Here is a 22,978-nt window from a genome sequence, read left to right as displayed (position 1 = left end):
AGCAGGACAGCTCCTGTTTGCCTTAGAAGGTGGGGAATGCCAATTTTGATCACAAAAATGTGAGAAAGCATGCAGCCAAGAGTAGGGTTGGACAGCATGGATATATAGCAGAATTTAAAGCTTGTAAGGAAGAAAAACGATAAAACATTTCTATACTGCACAACTTAAATACCTTATAAAACAGAATTGCTATTTATGATGCTCAAAACGAGCAGGCTTCTGAAGAAGGGTGACTGGTCTCAAAACATTAGCTCAGCTGTCTTTACACAGATGCTGCCAGACTTGCTGAGATTCTCCAGCAATTCCTGTTTTTCTGGTTGTTAGTTTCCACTCTGCTGCCTTCACAGTTATATGTTTTTACTTTAGCAAGTACTGAGATATTGGGTCTGTGTTTTTAACAGGTATGAAAGTTGGGAGTTCCCCTCCAGGAATCCCTCTTGCTTCCTATTCTGTCCAATTGAGCAAATTTACTTCCAAGCTCTCCAGCCAGATGTGATATCGGTTAATAACGTCGATTCCAATCTTCAGAGGTTTGTTATTAAGCACTGGGGAGCTCTGAGCTCTATTTATTGAAGTGGAAAGGGTTAATGAGTGGGTGCAACAATGCTCCAAATCATGAGATGGTTTAAGTGGATATGTAAAGGAACATGATTCTCATTAATTAGTCAATTGGTAATCAAGAAGCATAAACCCGAGAACTAAAAGTTTTGTCCTTGCATTTTTGGTTCATAAAAGTAGTGGTTTATAATTACTTCATATCCTGTCACACTGAGGCAAGAAAATCTTTAGGAACAAGGTGAAAGAGAACAGCAAAAATGGGTATCTAATTTCTTTTCTTTTCTAGCGAATGAATGTGGCACGGGATGAAGGAGTGAAAAATACCCTGATGCTGTGTAGCCACTCTCTGTAGCCCATGTGACATATTTAACACAGCTATGTATGCCAAATATAAAGTTACAAATGAAAATTCTTGTCCATTACAATAAGTTAATAAAAGTAACTTCAATATAGCAATACACAAATGCTTCAAAAGTTCCTTCAATTCAGGCTTGTTCAGTTTACTGTACCTGGTATAGTAAATCAATACAAATCAATTCTTGGTCTCATTTTCAATTATATTTTTTCAACCACTGATTGCAGGCTTTAAATTATAATTTGCAACAACTATACGGAAAACTCCAGGCAAAGGCTTGAATAAATTGACAGTGCTAGATCAATAATAAAGTTGCTGAAGCCCATTTTAAAATTTGGACCTAAAATCCAACAAACACAATGGTGCATTGATTTTCTTATCAAGAAGAAAGACTACTACTGCACTTGATTTTGAAATGACAGATTAATTTGAACAGTTTCACTCAATGCACATCTTATAAGAACAAAGTTTACATAGTATTGAGTTACGATTTCAGTTGCTATTACTTCATATGTCATTCAATTTATCATAAGAATAAACTATTGCATTTGTCCATTTGTTTTTGCTTCAAGTTTGGTCTTGGAACCAACTCTCCTATCATTTGTATCATTCATCATTGATTAAAAGGGAACATATTCTGTCTGGTAATTATGGACTCACAGAGTCACAAGAAAATTCCTAACAACCAGAATAAGACATAACGTTAATGAACACTTTGAAAGATATTTGTTAATCAGGGTCGGTCAACGCAGATTTGTAAAGGAAGCGCTGCTTGCCTAATTTAATCAAATTCTTTAAGGAACTTACAGATTTAAATGTCAAGGAGAATGAGAAGTGCAATATACATTGACTTCTAAAAGTATTTATTGAGGTGCCATATCAAGTAGACAGAAGGCTAGATGGGCTTGCCTAGTTTTACACCAACAGAAATGCAGCTCTCTGCGGTAAGGCTCGGTGTGGGGGATCCTGTGTGTCTACAACAACACAAAATGGTGGAAGGACTCTGTGATAGTCTCCAGTTACTGCTCATCATTGGTGGAGTTTGTGACTGTTAGATGCAGAGCTTTTGATTTGCCATGGGAATTCACTATTGTCCTTATAGTCGGGGTCTATATTCCTCCCAGTGCTAATGCTAAGGAGGCACTCTGTGAACTGTATGGGACTATTAGTGGACTGCAGAATGCACACCCCGATGGACTGTTTATTGTTGCTGGAGATTTTAACCATGTGAATCTCAAATCTGTGATCCTTAAATTCCATGAGCATGTGGACTTTGTGACGAGAGAGGGGAACACACTGGATCTTGCTTACATAACCATTCCTAACGCATACAGGGAAAAGCCCTGCCCCCACCTCAGCTCCTCAGACCACATCCCTGCTATGCTAATCCTAGCATACAGACCGCTTGTCAGATGTGTCAAATTGGTTCTGAAACAGGTGAAAACCTGGCTGGTAGCAGACATTTCTGCTCTTCAAGACTGATTTGAGTGCACTGACTGGCGCATGTTTAAGGAGGCAGCAACCGATGGTGATTCCATCATCTTAGAGGAATACACAGTGTCAGTGACTTGCTACATTAGCAAATGTATTGACGATGTCACTGTGTCCAAGACCATCACTTCTCACCCCAACCAGAAGCCGTGGATGACCACAAAGTTGTGTGTGCTGCTGAGAACCTGTGATTCCGCCTTCAGAGCAGACGACAAGGCAGCCCTAACAACAGCGAGGGCCAACCTGACCCGGACCATCAAAGAGGCAAAATGTGCACACGCACAGAGAATACATAGTCACTTTCAGGACAGCCGAGACACATGGAGCATGTGGAAGGTCATCCAGACCATCAGTACCCACAGAACAGCATCGCCTGCTTGTGCTGGTGATTCCTCACTCCTGGATGAGTTGAACAACTCCTATGCACAAGTTTGAGGCACAATGTAATGTGACAGCAAGGAAGTCCACCCCCCCCCCCCCCCCCCCCAATGACCAGGTACTGTGTCTTACCACGGCTGCCGTGAGGAAATCCCTATGCAGAGCCAACCTACGTAAGGCTGCTGGACCAGATAACCTTTCTGGCAGAATGCTCAGAGGATGCTCTGACGTACTGGCGAATGTTCTCATGGACATCTTCAACATCTCCCTGAGCGGCACCATAGTTCTGTGTTTCAATGCTGCTACCATTGTCCCCGTGCTGAAGAAGTCTTCAGTGTCCTGTCTCAGTGACTACCATCCCGTTGTGCTAACATCCATCATCATGAAGTGTTTAAGAGGCACGTGATAAGGCATGTTAAGACCCTGCTGGCCACCCCTCACTGGACACCCTGCAGCTCGCATATCATCCCAACTGCTCAACTCATGATGCCACTTCCACCATCTTCCATCTGGCCCTTACCCACCAGGAGAAGAAGGACAGTTATGTCAGATTACTGTTGATAGACTTCAGTTCTGCATATATAACTATCATTCCTCAGCACGTGATTGGAAAGCAGAGTCTGCTGGGCCAAAATACCTCCCTTTGTAACTGGATCCAGGACTTCCTGATTTGGAGACCTCAGTCAGTTTGGATTGGGAACAGCATCTCCAACACCATCACCCCCAGAGCTGTGTGCTCAGTCCACTGTTGTTCACCCCACTGACACACGACTGTGCAGCGATGCACAGCTCGAATCACATCATCAGGTTCACTGATGACATGACTGTAGTGGGTCTCATCAGCAGGAACAACGAGTCATCATACAGAGAGGAGATACAGTGGCTAACGGATTAGTGCAGAGCCAACAACCTATCTCTGAATATGGACAAGACGAAAGAGATGGTTGTTGACTTGAGGAAGGCATAGAGTGAGTTTTGAGAAGATTTGTAGCTCAGGTTGAGGTTTTGGATGTAAGTTTGTTCACTGAGCTGAAAGGTTCATTTCCAGATGTTTCATTACCTTACTAGGTAACATCTTCAGTGGACCTCATGCTGAAAATGGACCAGTGGACCAATGTTGAAAATTCCTGCTTTCTATTTATATGCTTGGGTTTCTTTGGGTTGGTGATGTCACTTCCTGTGGTGATGTTATTTCCTGTGGTGAAGTCACTTCCTGTTCCTTTTCTCAGGGGTGGTAGATGGGGTCTAACTCGATGTGCTTGCTGATAGAGTTCTGGTTGGAATGCCACGCTTCTAGGAATTCTCATGCATGTCTGTGTTTGGCTTGTCCTAGGGTGAATGTATTTTCCCAGTTGAAGTGGTGTCCTTTGTCATCTGTATGTAAGGATACTAGTGAGAGAGGGTCATGTCTTTTTGTGGCTAGTTCACCTGTACTATGTATTCAAAAAGAATGAGTGCCCAATGAACACAGTCTGCCGATTTCTCAGCAACAAACCCAAAAAAGCAGACAAAACATTACCAGAAACCCTATCCACGCTCCCCTACATCAAAGACATCTCTGAAATGACTGTCAGACTGCTCATACCCCTTGGCATCATGGTAGCCCACAAACCCACCAACACACTAAAACGCCAGTTAATGAACTTGAAAAACCCTATACAGCCAATGAACAAAACTAACGTCATTTACAAAATACCATGCAATGACTGTAACAAAAACTACATTGCACAAACAGGCTTAAACCTAGTCACCAGGATACATGAACACCAACTAGCCACAAAAAGACATGACCCTCTCTCACTCGTATCCTCACATATGGATGAGGAAGGACACCACTTTGAGTGGGACAATACATTCATCCTAGGACAAGCCAAACAAAGACACACACGAGAATTCCTAGAAGCATGGCATTCCAACCGGAATCTATCAACAAACACATCAAGTTAGACCCCGTCTACCACCCCCTGAGAAAAGGAACAGGAAGTTACTTCACCACAGGAAATAACATCACCACAGGAAATGACATCACCAACCCAAAGATACCCAAGCTTATAAATAGAAAGCAGGAATTTTCAGCATTGCTTCACATGAGGTCCACTGAAGATGTTACCTAGTAAAGTAATGAAATGTCTGGAAATGACCCTTTCAGCTCAGCGAGCAAACCTACATCCAAAAAGGCACAGAGCGATCACACCCCACTGGACGTGGACGGCTCCCCCATAGAGATCGTGAAAAGCACCAAATTTCTTGGCATCCATCTGGTGAAGAATCTCAACACCAGCTCCTTCGTCAAGAAAGCCCAGCAGCATCTCTACTTTCTGCGTAGGTTGAGGAAAGCCCACCTCTCATCCCCATCCTCACCACATTCTACAGCTGCTGCATCACTGCCTGGTTCGGGAATTGCACTGTCTCGGATCGTAAGACCCTACAATGAATAGTGAAAACAGCTGAGAGGATCATCGGGGTCTCTCTTCCCTCCATTACAGACATTTACACCACATTCTGCATCCGAAAGGCTAACAGCATTGCAGACAACCCCACACATCCCTCACTCAAACTCTTCTCCCTCCTGCCATTTGGCAGAAGATACCTGAGCATTCGGTCTCACTTGGCTGAACTGTGCAACAGTTTCTTCCCCTCAGCCCTCAGGCTCCTTAACACTTTTTGATCATGCTCTATTCCATTTGCAATTTTTGGATGACTTTTTGAATTGCCGCTGAAACAATGTTTTATTAATGATCATTCATTATTATATTGAAATTTGTCCACCACTGTATCTATTGTCTTGTCTTGTCAGGAATTACTGAGCTGCCTTGCATGTTTTGCACTTTCTGTGCACTTTATGCTGCCCTGTGTATGACTGTACTCTCGTGTAGTCTGTCTGTTCATATAGCACCTTGGTCCTGGAGGAACGCTGAATCGTTTTTATTGCACCAGCTGTATATGGTAAAAATGACAAATAAAGTTACTCTACTCTCTAATCTACTCGATATGTAGAAGGTTGTTTAAGGATAGAAATAGACAGTAGAAGTAATGAATATAATGGTTTCCTTAAGGTCATTATGGTGGTACCAATTTTCTTTATCATGGACAGAGCCCCACACAAAATAAAATTGAATTCATAGACATGCGTAATGAAATGTCAGAAGATGTTAAAAATCACAATGCCAGTTTATATTCCAATAGGTTTATTTGGAAGTATTAGCTTTTGGGGCGCTGCTATTTCATCAGGTAACTGTGGAGCAGGGTTAGAAGCCAAAGAATTTATAACAAAAGATTAGTGTCATGCAGCTGAAACAATACTGAGCAAATCTGGATTGGCTGTTAAGTCTTTCACCCTTTAAAATGGATTGCAGGTTATAGTTCATTAATATGTAAATCCCAAAGCTTCTTTTAAGTCACATTCTCGAGAATTCTTAAAGTTTTATAACAAAAGGTGACTTCTCAGCTCAAACATGCTTTAACGATGTGAGGTTAGAGTCTGTCTGTATCCCAGTCTTGGGTCAGACTGGTTCTATTTCCAAAGAATGAATGTATAAAATGTTAGATTGATTGACTGCCTGCATTGACAGTCTGTAGATTGTGTGTGTTTTTGAGCAAAATGGAATGTATCTACAAATACAATTCTGCAAATGCAAATTCACCCCATAGATTTATCTGTGTTTGTGCATGCATGTGAGGGAGAGAGAGATAGAGAGAGAGAGAGTGAGTGTGTGCATGTGAGAGTGTGCATGTGAGTGTGTGGTTGAGTGTGTGCATGCTTTGTAAAGTGTGTATGTGGGTGTGATCTATAAGCTTGTGAGTGGGTGTATGCATGGGTATGAATGTGGGAATGTATGAGTGTGTGTGTCTGAGAGAGAGCGTGTGTATGAGAAAGGGTCTGCTTGTGTGTATGTGTGTGTGAAAGAGAGAGTGTATATCATGCAGTGGGGTCACCGGGTAGTGGGGTGTGAACCCAAGGTCCCGGTTGAGGCCACCCTTATGGGTACTGAACTTGGCTATTGGCCTCAGCTCGGCCACTTTATGTTGTGGTGTATCCTGCAGTCCATCTTGGAGGATGGTCACCCAAAGGTCTGAGGCTGAAAGTCCCGGACCACTGAAATGTTCCCTGACTGAGAGGGAACCCTCCTGCCTGGTGATTGTTATGCTGTGTCCATTCATCCGTTGTCATAATGTCTGCCTGATCACACCAATGTGCCATGCCTCAAGGCATCCTTGCCTGCAGCTTATGAGATAGACAACATTGGCTGAGTCATATGAGTATCTGCCACATACATGATGGGTGATGTCCCCACGTGGAATGGTGGTATCCATGTCATCACTCCAACATGTTTTGCAGTGGTTGTCATGACAGCATTGTATAGTGTTGTGGTCAATGTCCTGAAGGCTGGGCAGATTGCAGCGAACAATGTTTAAGGTTTGGTGGTTTTTTAAAGGCCATGAGGATGGCCTCAACTGGGACCTTGGGTTCATGTCACACTACAGGTAATCCCACTACACTATACATTTACACACATACACGCACACACACACACTTACATAATCACACACTAATGCAGACCCTCTCTCATACACATGTTCTCTCAGAGGCACACACACATATACCCCTTGTACTCATACCCACACACACACCGTCTCACAGGCTTATACTCCATCACACTCATTCGCATACCCTACCAAGCATGCATGCATGCAAACACCAACTCTCTTGCATGCACTCACACTCACATGCATATATTCACATGCACACACTCACATTCTCTATCTCTGTCACATGTACGCACACATAATTTAAGCCTGTCGGGTGAATTTACATTTGCAGAATTGTATTTGCAGATACACTCTATTTTGCTCAAAATGTACACAGTCTCCAGGCAGTCAATGCAAGCAGTCAATCCATGTAACATTTTATAAACTCCTACTTTGGAAATAGAACCAGTCTGACTCAAGACTGGGATACTGACAGACTTTAACCTCACACCTTTAAGGTATTATCTGAACTGAGATGTCACTTTTTTTATAAAACCTGAAGTTATCTCGAGAATGTGATTTGAAAGAAGTTCTGAGAATTACATACTAATGAACTGAAACCTGCAACCCATTCGAAAAGATTAAAGACTTCACAGCAGTCTAGGTTTGGTCAATATATCATTGGAGTTGCATGACACTGCAACCTTTTGCTATAAATTCTGTGTCTTATGACTTTGCTCCACAGCTACCTCATGAAGGGGCAGTGCTCTGAAAGCTAGTACTTCCAAATAAACCTGTTGGACTATAACCTGGTGTTGTTCACCCCAGTCCAACTCTGGCACCTCCACATCATCCCAGATGAAGAAATCGGGAGTTTACTGGGTGATCAAAATATGTGAGGAGAACAAGTAGTTATGCGACAATTTTAGTTCAATGTCATGAAATATGTCGCAAGTTAATTTTGAAAGGAATCATGGAATGAAAATTATTAAACTGTTATTGCATTAGAAGAACATACATTCAAATATTATAGATATAAAGAACTTTAAAAACAAGTTTTGGGTGCAAACTCCATAGAAATTATAAGTAGGATGTTGGTTTCCATGTACAGATTTAGTGAACATAAAGGCAAGGAAGTCTTTGTAAAAATGGGCACTGAGTACAGTTTAAAATATTCATAGAAAGTTATTGAAAAAGGTGAGACATTGATTTATAGGGGTGATGTAATGCATTGCTTGCTGAATGGGTTAGTGATGAATTGTAACAATGTGCAAAATTATAAAATGGTTTAAATGGGCAAATAATGGAAATTGTTCCAATACATCAATCAGTCAGTAATAAATAAACATAAAGTTAAGTTAGAAACGAACATTGTTAGAAACATGAGATATTGCTGTTATGTTTTGGGAAAATGTGTTTAATTTCGGAGGAAAGGAAGGGACTGATGTGACCTGTTCTGAAGTCTGCTTATTAACAGGTCTGAGTGACCTGGTTATTAAAGATTAAAGGGAGTTCTTTCATTGGAAGGTAAGTATAAGATATTTACATTTGGAGGAAATATAGCAGCAGCATTTGTGATTACATGCACAGATTTCCAAAGTCTCAGCAGGATATTGAAATGTTAGGTAATGGGCAGGTATGCTTTAGTCTGTCAATTTATTTCTAAGATGGAATGGAAGTTTGTGTCTCAAAGACAACTAAGCATCATTTCTACCTGAAAAAAAGGCCCAGATTATTCATGTGGTCATGGAAATAGATGTTGAGAAAGGAAGGGTTTCATTAACATTCCTGAAAATTCCCAATATCAGCAGTTAATCAGGATTTGGGAGATCGGGAGGATGAAGAGGTCAAAAGTCTATATTGTTCACAATAGTGGAATGTAAGTGGGATCTTTTGTTCTGAGTAAAAATAACACATTTGTGAAGGTTTGAAATGAGGTTGAAGGTCACCTAGTTCGCATTTGAGGAAGAATCTCCAGTGTAAAAAATGCTGTGAAAGATAGTTCCATAGTTAGAAAATTACCAGGCAGAGAAATAAAAAGAATTGATGCAAACTGTTAGGAATTAAGAATCAATTTGCAACAGCTATGGGAGAACTGAATCTTTACTAAAGGGCATTGTATTGTGAAGTGGGATTTTTAGTTATGTAAAACTAAAAAACAAAATTTCTGTTTGGTAGTTTAAAGTATAACTTGGCAATGCAAATAATATTTAGTCAGTGTTGTTCCTAGTTTATTTGTTACAGCAAAGGTCTTAAAGCATAACATTGTGATCTGCTGTCTTTAGCTATTAACTGAGAGTTTGAATTTCTTTTTGAAAGTTACTAATCTCTAACAGGATCCTAACAACACTGTACACCAAAGGAATATTTGAGTAGGAAATGCAATGTTAAATGTACAACTGAAACTGCATTGTGTTCAACACGTAAGTCAGAATTACCTGTGGGAAGCTAGGGAAAAATGGGTTTAGAGTCAACACGGAAGTTATGAGGGCCTTTTCAAGAAAAGGTTAAGATGTATTGGGTGATTAAAAACTTGCTGGACTTCACAAAGCCTGTGACAATGAGGAGATATCTATCCTGGATACAGAGCTGCTTAGGTTAGAAGTACAGGTTGCAGGATTGCAACCCACTCTGGCCCTTGTTGAAAACTGGGGGTACCAAGAATAGGGAAAAGAATCCTGGAATTGTGTGTCAGCTAGCATTTTTAAAGATAAATAGGACCTTCCCGCTTCCCAGGGATATTCAGCTCAAAGACATTCCATGGTTATTGTGCAACTCTAGGTTCCAATCCATTGTGAATATTGGGTGAGTGGTTCCGGAAAATACCTATGGGTTTCAGGAGGTGGAGGAACCACATGAGCCATGCGATTTTTTTTCATTCATGGGATGAGGGCATCTCTTGCAAAACCATCATTTATTGCAGATCCCGAATTGCACAGACATCAGTTAAGAATCAACCATATTGCTGTAGGTCAAGAGTCACATGTAGGCGCTTGTGACCTACAAGTAAGGATAGCAGTTTCTTTCACAAGGGACAATAATTAATAATGGATTCATGGTCATCAACAGGCTCTTAATTCCAGATGTTTATTGAATTCAAATTCTGCCATTTGGCATTGCAAGGTTTGAATCCAGGTCCACAGAACATTAGTGGGATCGCTAACTTAACAGTCCAATGTTCATACCACTAGACCATCACCTTCACTCATGAGTAAAGTCACTGTGTAGAAATTAAGAAACCTCCTAGACTATGGTCCTGCAATATAGGACTGTAAAATGAAGTTACAGAAACAGTGGTTGTTTTGATTTCTATCTTTCACCCATGAAAGGACATGAGGAGTTGAGGGCCTGACATTGTCAATTACAACTGTGCTGATGTAATATTAGAGGGAGGTAAGCCTTCTCACTTGTCAGCTTCTCCATGGCCCACATTTATTGTCAGCTTGGGTCAGCCTTGACTCCATCCACCACCCCTTTCCTAATCAAATGTAACTGCTGGGAGCCTTCTGACCAGAGAATCACAAGATTTCCCAACTCCATGTCCATTACCAAGATTTAGTTCATCAGAGCTACCTTGACATCTCTCCGTTAGTTAATATGTCCTGAATAAAAGACTTTTGAAGGTTTCTTCATACTTTTTACTGGCTTTTCCTAAGATAATTAATAGTAAGGGAGACCATTCAGCCCATCTTTCTAAATCTTTCAGAAGACCTCACACCCTTTTCCAGTTACCTTTAATTGATTGTTAATTTAATCCAGAGTTGGCATCTTTTCAATGCTGTTTGTGCTATATTTTTATCTGAAAAAAATCTTCTGATATTAACATAATGCTTGTTTTTTATTAGTATGAATCAGCGTTTCATTGGGTAGAAACAATGACTGCAGATGCTGGAAACCAGATTCTGCTGGAAGAGCACAGCAGTTCAGGCAGCATCCGAGGAGCAGTAAAATCGACGTTTTGGGCAAAAACCCTTCATCAGAAATAAAGGCAGAGACCCTGAAGCATGGAGAGATGCCGGCTCTCTGCCTTTATTCCTGATGAAGGGCTTTTGCCCGAAACGGCGATTTTACCGCTCCTCAGATGCTGCCTGAACTGCTGTGCTCTTCCAGTACCACTAATCCAGAATCAGTGTTTCATTGGTCCAGTATGTAAAATCCTACAGGCCATTTTATGATCATTCTTTAGCAGCCATATTCCACCACCCTTTGAACTTTACAGAGTCACAGAGGTCTACAATACAGAAAAAGGCTATTCGGATTGTTGACTCTGTGCCAGTGAAAAATGACCACGAACTTTTCTAATCCCATTTTCCAGCACTTCGCCCATAGCCATGTACGTCTTGGCATTGCATGTGTGTATCCAAATAGACTCTGACACTGGGGAATAACAATATGATTCTAATCCAGATTGTCAACATACTTCTGTATCAGCTTTGCATCCCAGTGACCTGAATAAATGGGAATAATTCATGACAATAAATACTTTGACAAAGGGTCAGTTAGACTCGAAAAGTCAGCTCTTTTCTCTCCTTACAGATGCTGCCAGACCTGCTGAGATTTTCCAGCATTTTCTCTTTTGGGACAAAATCTTTGAGGCTCTTGGATATTTTTCAACATAATGCTTAGCTTGTGAGTGCCTCTCACTCCTGGTGTAGCACCAAATCTAGTCTCTGTCAGTGAAGGCGATGCAAGGTTTATTCACACAGGAAAAGGCACTGCTGTCTCTTATATCATCTGCCATCTGGCTTTGTAACCCTTATTGTCCATAATGAATGAAAACCTATCTTTAACAATTTTTAAATTTTTGGTTGACTGAACTCAATAGCCTATTAATGGAGAATTTTAGACCTGTGTTTATAATTTTTACAGCTCCATTTTTACAGAAGGAATATTATGATAGATATTTATTCTCAGCGCTACTTCTCATTACCTCATCAGCTGTACCTGAAATCTTACTTCCCTAGGACAGCGCTGAGGACAGTGCCGTCCAAACGTATGAAACGTTCTGTTCGACTTTCTAGCTTAGTCTTCACTTCCAGTGGGACTGGGTGTTAGTGAGGAACAGGGGCATCTGAATTGAATTGAATTGAATTGAATTGAATTGAATTTATTGTCACGTGTACCCAGGCAGAATGAAAAGCTTTGTCTTGCGAGCAATACAGGCAGATCACAAAGCTAAGTAGCATAGATAAGTAAATAGGTAAACAGCGACAAAAACAAAAACACAGGAATAAGCGAATGTCAAGAGTTTGTAAGTCCATTCAGTGTTCTAACAACAACAGGGTAGAAACTGTTTTGAAACCGGCTGGTGCATGTGTTCAGGCTTCTGTACCTTCTCCCCGATGGTAGAGGTTGTGGAAATGCATTGTCAGGGTGGGATGGATCTTTGAAAATGCTGGCGGCCTTTCATTGACTGCGGGTCTGATCGATGGATTCTACAGATGGGAGGTTGGCCTTTGTGATTGTCAGGGCTGGGTTCACCACTCTTTGTAACCATCTCCGATCTTGAATGATACAGTTGCCATACCAGCTAGTGATATATCCAGACAGAATGCTCTCAATGGGGGACCTATAAAATTGGCAAGGGTATTCACTGTCATGCCAAATTTCTTCAGCTGCCTGAGGAAGAAGAGAAGTTGTTGGGCCTTTCTAACCAGTGCACCCACATGAAGAGTCCAAGAAAGCTTGTTGTGGAAGACCACTTCCAAGAGCTAGACACTCGACTTGTTCCACCTCTGTGCTGTTAATGTGTGTGTGTGTGTGTGTGTGTGTGGGGTGGGGGGGGCGGCATGAGTAACATCTCACCAAAAGTCAACAATGGGTTCCTTGGTTTTGCCTTCATTGAGAGTTAGGATGTTCTCAGTACACCATTTTTCCAGGTCTTCCACCTCCCGTCTGTAGTCTGTTTTGTCACCATCTGAGATTCAACTGACTATGGTGGTGTCATCAGCAAACTTGTAAATGGCATTAGCATGGTATTTGGTGATGCAGTCATGGGTATACAGTGAGTACAGTAGGGGGCGTTACGGTTGAGTGTTAGTGAGGATGAAATATCCATAAGACCTTAAGACCATAAGACATTGGAGTGGAAGTAAGGCCATTCGGCCCATTGAGTCCACGGCCATTTAATCATGGCTGATGGGCATTTCAACTCCACTTACCAGCATTCTCCCTGTAGCCCTTAATTCCTTGTAACATCAAGAATTTATCAATCTCGGCCTTGAAGCCATTTAGCGTCCCAGCCTCCACTGCACTCCACGGCAATGAATTCCACAGGACCTCCACTCTCTGGCTGAAGAAATGTCTCCGCATTTCTGTTCTGAATTTACCCCCTCTAATTCTAAGACTGTGCCAACGGGTCCTAGTCTCTTCGCTTAACGGAAACAATTTCTTAGCGTCCACCCTTTCCAAGCCATGTATTATCTTGTAAGTTTCTGTTAGATCTTCCCTTAACCTTCTAAACTCCAATGAATACAATCCCAGGATCCTCAGCCATTCCTTGTATGTTAGACCTGCCATTCCAGGGATCATCCCTGTGAATCTCCACTGGACACGCTCCAGTGTCAGTATGTCCCTCCTGAGGTGTAGGGCCCAAAGCTGGACACAGTAATCCAAATGGGGACTAACCAGAGCTTTATAAAGGCTCAGTAGCACATTGCTGCTTTTATATTCCAACCCTCGTGAGATAAATGACAACATTGCATTCGCTTTCTTAATCACGGATTCAACCTGCATGTTTACCTTTAGAGAATCCTCAACTAGCGCTCCCAGATCCCTTTGTACTTTGACTTTATGAATTTTCTCACCATTTAGAAAGTAGTCCATGCTTGTATTCTTTTTTCCAAAGTGCAAGACCTCACATTTGCTCACGTTGAATTTCATCAGCCATTTCCTGGACCACTCTCCCAACCTGTCTAGATCCTTCTGCAGCCTCCCCACTTCCTCAGTACCACCTGCCTGTCCACCTAACTTCGTATCATCGGCAAACTTCGCTAGAATGCCCCCAGTCCCTACATCCAGATCATTAATATATAACGTGAACAGCTGCGGCCCCAACACTTGTCCCTGCGGGACACCGCTTGTCACCGGCTGCCATTCTGAAAAAGAACCTTTTATCCCATCTCTCTGCCTTCTGTCAGACAGCCAATCCTCAATCCATGCCAGTAGCTCACCTCGAACACCATGGGCCCTCACCTTACTCAGCAGCCTTCCATGTGGCACAAATTTCATCTCCAACCTTCACTGATTGCAGCCTGTGATTCAGGAAACTGAGGATCCAGTTGCAGAGAATGGGGCTTAGTCTGAGATCACTAAGATCAGTAATCAGTCTCAAGGGGATATTAGTGCTGAAGGCTGAACTGTAGTCAATGAGTAGGATTCTTACATAGTTGTACTTGGTGTCAAAATGTTCTAGGGAGGAGTGAAGGGCCAGTGATATGGCATCTGATATGGATTGTTTGTCCGATAGGCAAATTGAAATGGGTCAAGAGGATGGGGAGGTTGGAGTTGATTAATGCCATAACCAGCCTTACAAACACTTCATGACCACTGAAGTTAGGGCCACAAGGCGGTAGTCATTGAGACACGCTGCATGAGCCTTCTTAGGCACAGGGATGATGTTGGCCGCCTTGAAACAGGCAGGGACAGGGAGAGGTTAAAGATGTCCGAGAAGCCCTTTGCCAGTTGATCTGTGCATGCTGAGTGCATGGCCTGGTACTCTGTCTGCTCCCATCGCTTTCCTTGGATTCACACGAAGGAAACCTAATCTTACCTCTGATGCAGTGACTGTTGGGATAGGTTCATCTGGACTTCTCAGAATAGGTATTACCTGTCGGCTGAAATTCTGCTCAAAGCGAGTATAGAAGGCGTTGAGATGATCTGGGATGGGTGTGTCATCGTCTGCTATCTTGCACTGTCTCTTTTTAAAACCAGTGATGTCATTCACTCCTTGCCATAATCGCTGGGTGTCTGTCTGGGTCTCTAGTGTGGATCGGTATTGGTTCTTTGCTGTCTTAATGGCTCTGTGAAGGTCATACTTGGATTCCTTATATTTGAGTGGGTCTCCACTGTTGGGGAACACCCGGACTGACTTCCTCGGTATGCAGTCCCCCACACACTTGCTGATAAAGTCTGGGACGGTGGTGGTGTACTCATCCAAGGGACCTGCGGCCTGTTTGAACATGGCCCAATCAGCCCATTCCGGACAGCACCGGAGTTGATCCTCTGCTTCCTCCAACCAGCACTGGACCTGTATCTGCGAGGGGGGGTCTCCTGCTTAAGATTTTGCCTGTAAGCCGGGAGAAGAAACACGGCATTGTGGCCGGAGTTCCCGAAATGAGGGCAGGGGATGGAGCGGGCCCCTGGTGGGGCAGGTAATGTTCTGGCCGTACTTGCGCAACATCTTCCATAGACTGGCTTGATTGAAGTCACCAGTTACAATAAACAGGGCCTCGGGGTGTTCCATCTCCAGGGTGTTAGTGATGGAGTATAGCACATCCAGAGCTTCCTCAACCTTTGCTTCTGGTGGTATGTACACAGCAGTTAGTATAGCAGCGGTAGATCAAAGGGGCAGCATATGATGGTGAGGAATTCAAGGGTTGGGGAGCAATGGCTGCCCAGGGTTGCATTGTCCGTGAACCACAAGTTGTTGATTAAAAAGCAAACCCCTCCACCCTTTGTCCTACCCAATGGATAGAAAAACCATCAGCCTGAAGTGCGCAGTCAGGAATGGATGGGTTGAGCCAGGTTTCTGTGAAGCAGAGTGCTCAGCGGTCCCACAGTTCATGCTGGAAGCTGAGCAATGATCCGGGTTCGTCCATCTTGTTCTCCAGAGATTGTACCTTTGCTCGGAATAAGCTAGGAAGGGGGGTCTTGAAACTGCGTAGTCTCAGCTTTACTAGCTTATTCTGCTTCCTCGCAGGTTTCTTAGATTTGAGTGGTCCAGTGGTCTGGTGGAGTGGATTGTGACTGCTTCCAGTTAAGTGATCCTTCCTAGGACTTTGTGGAGCAGATAGGTTGCAGTTCAGTATACTTTTGCAGAGGATTAGCTGAGGACCCAGTGTTGCAGGTAATTTACTGTGTGTTTTTTTTACCGGAGGGAGTTTGCTAATGACCCAGTGGAGAAGTTCCTGTTTTATTTGCTGCCGATTTGCTGCTCCAGGTCCAGCCACATCTCAGTGAATAGGAGAGGGTAACCGACGTGTGGTTAATTTGGAGATGATCAGAGGTTTGGCATGGTGATCAAAACACCCCACCCAAACTCTCTAAACTAACTCTCTACCCCAACTGTCCACTCCGACTCTCCATCATAACTCTCCATCCCAACCATCCACTCTCACTCTCCACCCAAACTCTCCATCCTAACTTTCCACCCCAACCATCCACCCCAACTCTCTACCCTAACTCTCCATCAAAACCCTTCACCCCAACCCCTGTACCCCAACACTTTACTCCAACTCTTCACTCCACCACTCCACCTAATCCCTCTACCCATCAACACTCCATCCAAACCCTTCACTCCAATACTCTACTCTTAACCCTCCATCCCACCCTTCGCCCCAACTCTCCACTCCAACCCTCCACTCCCAAACTCCATTCAAATCTCCACCTCAACATTCCATCAAAACCCTTCACTCCATTACTCTACTCCAACGCTGCACCCCAAACTCCAACCCCTACTCCAGTCTACCCCAATCCTCAACCCCAACTCTATACCCAACCCTCCAACTTAATGCCCTTCACCTCAATCCCCTCACCCCAACACTCAACTCTAATCCCTCCTTCCCAAATTCCACTAAAGACAAACTCACCAATGTTAGTGTCAAAAAAGGTGGTGCTGGAAAAGCACGGCAGGTTAGGTAGCATCCGAGGAGCAGGAGAGTCAACATTTCGGGCATAAGCCCTTCACCCGAAATGTTGACTCTATATTGTGGATATACTTTAAAAAATTTTTCCTGGGAATTTGTTTGAGCTTTGACATTTCTGTTGAAAGACCTTCGCAGCAAAACAAGGAGCTGCTTTGGGCACCTGTCTTGCTGTTCAGTGCAACAAGATGGCTGGCTGACTCATAGTCATGTCCCTCAGCTACATGTCTACATGTCTGTGCAATGCAGCACACTGATATGGCAGTACAAATGGCTTTAAACTCTGACTGTATCATCAATACACCAACTGGCATAGCACAGCATGGCAAGGCAAGACATGGATACCATGAGCATAGTAGTAGGCATTAAGTGAGCTAGAGCATGGAGAGCAAGTGTGCTGCCCTGAGATGCATTCTCATCCAGTCTGTGAGCTGAGGCCCTGTCACTACAGCCAATGAGTCGTTGCAACCACCTTTCAATGCTAGTCATTGGTGCACCCTCAACGCAAGACCGAAGCATCCTGCAAGTGATACCATGAGAATACTAATGAGTTTGAAGAGATCAGATGCCAGAGTCTATGGACGAGAGGTGCATGTAGTCATGCCCATGGATCGTGCCTTGAGATGTAGCATGGTGAGGAACGTGGAGGCTCCTCACAGACTGAGCTGAAGTTGCCAGGTACCCAATTTGATTTCCACGTCAAGAATACCAAGTATCTGATTTGTTTGCACGGGGTGGTAGAATTACATGATGCATATTAATCAAGTGAGAGGTGCACTTAATAAGGTTGTTCACAAGCAATAGTCATTTTGTCTCTGCCTAGTAAGAATCTCCTTTGCGAGAACTTTCTTGAAACCTCTGGGGGGAGGTACCATGCCCTTTTGGGGAGATACTGCCTCCATTGAAATTATTAAGGTTGGCATGAATGTGCATAAGAAATGCAGCAGATCAAAGAGAGGTCAGATAGAATCATATAGGGGCCTAATAAAACGTGGCCTATGATAAGAGAAGTGGCAGAATCATTGTGAGAAGTCCAACAGAGCCTATCTTGACATTGAGAAAAACACTTTTAACCAAGTTGTGGACACAAGCCCCTGACCGATGTGGAGCATAGATACAATGGTATCCATTTGTCACTTTGGGCCATGGGGATGATGGAGCTGCTGAAGGTGTGCTGCTCGGACCGCTGGGGGAGGATGACCTCTCCAGTCGGGTCCAGATGGAGTGTGCCACATCATCCTGATAAGCAATGCTCTACACAATTGGAGCAGCCAACCTGGCGAATTGTTGAAGGCTGCGATTATAATTCTCTGCTTGTTGCCATGCAAAGGGCAACTTGGTGTCAAGGAGATTCGCACTGCTGCCAATAGGATTGTAGGTGCAAGTCTTCAAAGGGACCTGCAGGTGGTCACAGGAGTTCCACGGTCATTGTTCTAGTAATGACCATTGTTCTTAGGTTTTGGATAACAGCATATCGTGATGGGATATAATTTACGAATGGAATGATGGAGAATTGTGGAGTAGTGATGATGTTTTTCAGGGGACGAGGATCTAATGAGGCTGTCATAGTCAGTCTATCCTGTGTGATGGTGTCCAGATAATGCCTCCCTCCTGATATATCCAACAAAAACAATGGAGCAATGTCTGCACCCTTGTGGGACTCAAAGGTATAACATGCAGCAAGCTCCCACAACTTTAGAGACGTGCTCCACTGAGTATTGTAGAGCACCTTTCTGAGTGTTCCCAGCAACAGATCGATTGTTTCAAATGTAAATGGCTTTCTCAACAATGTTCCTGTTGGAAGTGTGCCCTTCACTGAATTCATATTGCTCATGTGTGGCTAAGTTCTGTGTTGGGGGGAGTACTTCCTGGGACAGAGAAACTATGTCATGTGGTTTGCAGCCTGCAACACATTAAGGATGAGGATGAGCATTTCACCAACACCTTCCCTATGCCTCCACTTCCCGTCTTTAAACAACCACTGAACCTTTAACAGACAATTGTTCACAGCCTTCAGGACAACATCGACCACAACATCATACAACCCTGTCATGGCAACCACTGCAAGATGTGTCAGTGTCGATATGGATACCACCATAACACATGGGGACACCATGCACCATGTACATGACAAGTACTCCTGTGACTCGGCCAATGTTGTCTATCTCATATGCTTCAGGCAAGACTGCCCCAAGGCATGGTACATTGGTGAGACCAAATAGACACTATGAGAATGGATGAATGGACACTGTGTAATAATCGCCAGACAGGGGTGTTCCCTCCCAGTCAGGAAACTCTTCAGTGGTCAGGCATATTTGGCCTTGGAATTTTAGGTGACTATCCTCCAAGGTGGACTTTGGGATGCACAACAACGTAGCGTGGCCAAGCAGAGGCTGATAGCCAAGTTCAGTACCCATGAGGACGGCCTCAACTGGGACCTTTGGATTCATGTCACACTACAGGTGACACCACTGCAACACACACACACACACACACTTATATACTCACACACTCACACAGATCCTCTCTCATGTACACACTTTCTCTCTTACGCACACACCTGCACCCGCCACATTCACACCCATGCAAAAATCCTCTCACAGGCTTATACTCTGTCACACTCACATGCACACTCTACCAAGCACGCACCCACGCAAACATGTACTCTCACACACACACTCACACTCTCTCACACATACACATTCACACTTTCTCCCACACACACACAAACACACACACAAACGCACACACTTTCTCTCTCCCTCACATGCACACACACACATATAAGTCTATAGAGTGAATTTGCATTTGCAGAATTGTAATTGCAGTTGCATTCTAATTTGTTCAAAAAGCACACAATGTGGAAGCAGTCAATGCAAGCAATCAGTCAATCTAAGGAACATTTTACAAATTCCTACTTTGGAATTAGAATGAGTCTGGCTCAAGGTTAGGATACAGACGGACTCTAACCTCACACCTTTAATGTATTGTCTGAGCTGAGATGTCAGAGTCAAAAAGTATGGTTCTGCAAAACCACAGCCGGTCAGGAATGATGAACAGCTTATGGTCAAAGTGTTGACTCTCATGGTCCTTGGATGCTGCCTGACTGGCTGTGGTTTTGTAGAACCAGACTTTTGACTCTGATCTCCAGCATCTGGTTTCCTCACTTTTGCCTAGTTGATTATAACCTTACTGTGAAGCCTCGTTCAAGGATGCCCATCTTGAAGAAGTTCTCCCCCTCCCTCTACTAGGGTCACAGTGAGTCCCTCTCTCACTGCACCCTCCCAGGTCTACTCCTCTGCCCTGAAGCTCTTCAACCACATCTTGAGGTAGACCTACTACCACAGCTACATCTCCTTCCTCAGTGCACATTCCTGATGAAGACCTTATGCTCAAATGTCAATTCTCCGGCTCCTCAGATGCTGCATGACTGGCTGAGCTTTTCCAGCACCACTCGTTTTGACTGTGATCTCCGGCACTTTCTCCTGAGCTGAGATGTCACTTTTTTAAAATATAAAACCTTAAGTTATCTCTAGAATGTGATTTGAAAGAGGTTCAAGGATTTATATATTAATGAAGCGAAACCTGCAACCCATTCTAAAAGATGAAAGATTTAATAGCAATCTAGGTTGGGTCAATATATCATTTCAGTTGCATGACACTGAGATCTTATGCTATAAATTATGACATATAATTTATAATTATGATCCTGCTCCACAGCTACCTGATGAAGGAGCAGTGCTCCAAAAGCTAGTACTTCCAAATAAACCTGTTGGATTAGAATTTGGTGATGTGTGATTTTTAACTTTTACTCCAGTCCAACACCAGCACCTCCACGTCAGACATAACCAAGACCTTAATTCTGCCAGCTCCAGAAAGGAACTGAGTGATAAGTTACATTTGTAGAGAGAATGTCAGAGAAAAAAGCCATATTTATGGAAAGGAGGGAATAAGTTGCATTTTAATTTAAGCTGGGCAAGATATCATCAGCAAGCATAATTACCAATTTATCAATTTGGAGTGTCACAGGTTTAAAATAAACACTAAGCAAATAATTCTATAAGAAATTAGTATTTAAACATTACAAAGTTCCTCTGAAACTTCTGGCTACAATGATGAGCTCTATGATTCTTTTAACGAGGTGAGGAGAAAGTGAGGACTGCAGATGCTGGCGATCAGAGTTGTGAATTCTATTGATGAAGAGCTTATGCCCGAAACATCGATTCTCCTGCTCCTCGGATGCTGCTTGACCTGCTGTGCTTTTCCAGCACCACACTCACGACTTTTTGGTAGGTGAGATCGGTAACTATAATAATGACTGCTTCGTCACAGATAGCGAAAACCTATGTTTGCAAACAGTGATTCCTGTGCTATCAACTGATCCTTTAAGCATTGTTTTTCTCTCAACTCAAGGCAGTTCTCTAATGGGTGGGTGTAAATTAAATTACTTACCGTGTGAAAACAGGCCCTTCGGCCCAACAAGTCCACACCGACCCGCCGAAGCGCACCCACCCAGACCCATTCCCCTACATTTATCCCTGCACCTAACACTACGGGCAATTTTAGCATGGCCAATTCACCCGACCTGCACATTTTTGGATTGAAGTGTCGTCTGAAGTTAGTCACAGTTTTGATCTGAGTTGCTGATGGATATGATTTGAACTTGCCTGAGGTGTTAAACCAGAAACACACATCTATAGCACTCAACTGCTGATTAGGTACAATTGTCATTGAGCAATACATTGAAGGTGTGGGGTGCATAATATTCAAAGATTCATTGATTCTGTTTGATTACTCGAGCTTTTTTACTATCCATGTTCACTGTCCTTGACTGGTTCACCTGAAGGTGCTCTCAGAGAAAAGTCAACAAAGCTGCTCAGAGAACTGGAAATTAAGAGCAAAGGTATGGAGAAAACAGGTTAAAGCACTTTGAAGAAAACCCATTAAAAACATGGAAATACAAGTCACTACTGTATACTTCTGAGACATAAAATATAAAAGGAGTGTGAATATGGGATTGATGTATTACAATCTCCCCAATTGTAATAAATAAAGGAGGGTCAAGGTACACATAGAGGAGAAAAAGTAATTTGTTTCTTCATGGATTTACTTTTCTTGAATTTTTCGCAAGATCTTCTCCTTGTTTTTGGGAACTACATTTTGGTTTTCATCGACTTCATTTTTATTTGCTTAAACTCATTTATTATGTGATGTGGTTAACTATGATTAGATTCCCTACAGTCTGGAAACAGGCCCTTTGGCCAATAAGTCCACACCGATCCTCCGAGGAGTAACCTACTGAGACTCATTCCCCTACCCTTTATTTACCCCTGACTAATGCACCTGGTCTACACATCCCTGAACACTGTGGGCAATTTAGCATGGCCAATTCACCGAGCCTGCACATCTTTGGATTGTGGGAGGAAACTGGAGCATTCGGAGGAAACCCACACAGACACAGGGAGAATATGCAAACTCCACACAGATAGTCACTCAAGTTGGGAATGAACACAGGTTCCTGTTGCTGTGAGGCAGCATTGCTAACCACTGAGCCACCATGCACCCTCTTATGATTAGATTCCCTACAGTATGGTTGAATTTTACCAGATATTGGCAAGTTTTGTGGAGGGTTTGTCTCCACAAAATCTAATGTGTTTTCTTGAACTATGTTCCCAAATTCATATCATAACCGATGCTCCACGTCCCTTTCAAACATACTCTCCCACTTGCTGCACGTGGAAGTATTGCCCGTGCCAGAACCTCCCAGAATCCTAGTGTGGGAGTTATCGCTAAAGCCCAGCGATAAAACCCAGGTCAAATGTTAGAAATTTCATAGAATCATCATAGCATCGCAGAGACCCTA

This window comes from Chiloscyllium punctatum, chromosome 37, assembly GCF_047496795.1.
Source record: "Chiloscyllium punctatum isolate Juve2018m chromosome 37, sChiPun1.3, whole genome shotgun sequence".
Lineage (NCBI taxonomy): Eukaryota > Metazoa > Chordata > Chondrichthyes > Orectolobiformes > Hemiscylliidae > Chiloscyllium > Chiloscyllium punctatum.
This window is presented reverse-complemented; position numbering follows the sequence as displayed.